Raw genomic sequence first — 1,129 nt, 5'->3', positions numbered from 1 at the left:
TGATCCACCCACCTCAGCCTCCCAAAGTGCTAGGATTACAGGCATGAGCCACTGCGCCCAGCCATAAATTAAAAATTATATTTCTCACAAATGGGATGTTTCTGACTCCAGGAGATTTTAATTTCATTACTAACTAAATTTTATAGGATTTTTGTGAGAGATTAATGAGTTATAATTATGTAAAATACTAGTAATTTGCCTGGCTTTTGTAATTGTGGGGAAAAAAACGTATCTACCTTAGAAAATAAATGCAGGCCAGGAGAGGTGGTTCACTCCTGTAATCCCAGCACTTTGGGAGGCCAAGGCGGATGGATCACAAGGTCAGGAGTTCAAAACCAGCCTGGCCAAGATGGTGAAACCCCATCTCTACTAAAAATACAAAAAAAATTAGCTGGGCATGGTGGCAGGCACCTGTAATTTCAACTACTTGGGAGGCTGAGGCAGGAGAATCACTTGAAGTGGGGGACAGAGGTTGCAGTGAGCCACGATTGCGCCACTGCACTTCAGCCTGGGTGAGAGAGTGATACTCTGTCTCAAAAAATAAAAAATAAAAAATAAAACAAAACAAAAGAAAAGACCAGAAAGCTTGTATTTGGTTAGGCACACTAAATTCTTCACAGTGGTTCTGCATTATTTCTAGTTGGCTAAAATCTGTTAAGTGTGTTCTTCCTATGCCTTGAAAGAACTTCTGATTTTTCCAAAGTAGATTTTATAGGCTGAAAGTTCCTCTCTTATTTTGCATTTTATACAAGTGTTTTTTCTCTGCATAACCTACATTTTCTTGTGGGAATCATTATCTCAAGGATTGTCCAAGAATAAGATTACTTGTATAGTAAAAACACCCCCCGCCACACACACACAAACAACTAAGTCAGGGGTCTTCGTTCCTCTGTAAATTCCATGATCAATTTGCAAAATTCTATATAAATAGCTACATTGTTCTTGGCCCATTAGGCATTAGCAGCTGGACTTAAATTTAACAACTTGTAGTATTAAACAGGAAATAATGAGAAACATTTGCACGTGACTATTAAATATAAATATTCAAGATTTGAGCTGAACTGAAGGTAAAAGAACAAAATTCCCCACAGTTTGACTAAATTTTCTAAATGTTCTTATTTACGTATTT

Source organism: Cebus imitator, unplaced genomic scaffold, assembly GCF_001604975.1.
Source record: "Cebus imitator isolate Cc_AM_T3 unplaced genomic scaffold, Cebus_imitator-1.0 Scaffold12, whole genome shotgun sequence".
Taxonomy (NCBI): Eukaryota; Metazoa; Chordata; class Mammalia; order Primates; family Cebidae; genus Cebus; species Cebus imitator.
The sequence above is the reverse complement of the archived record's forward strand: the minus strand, read 5'-3'. Positions refer to the sequence as shown.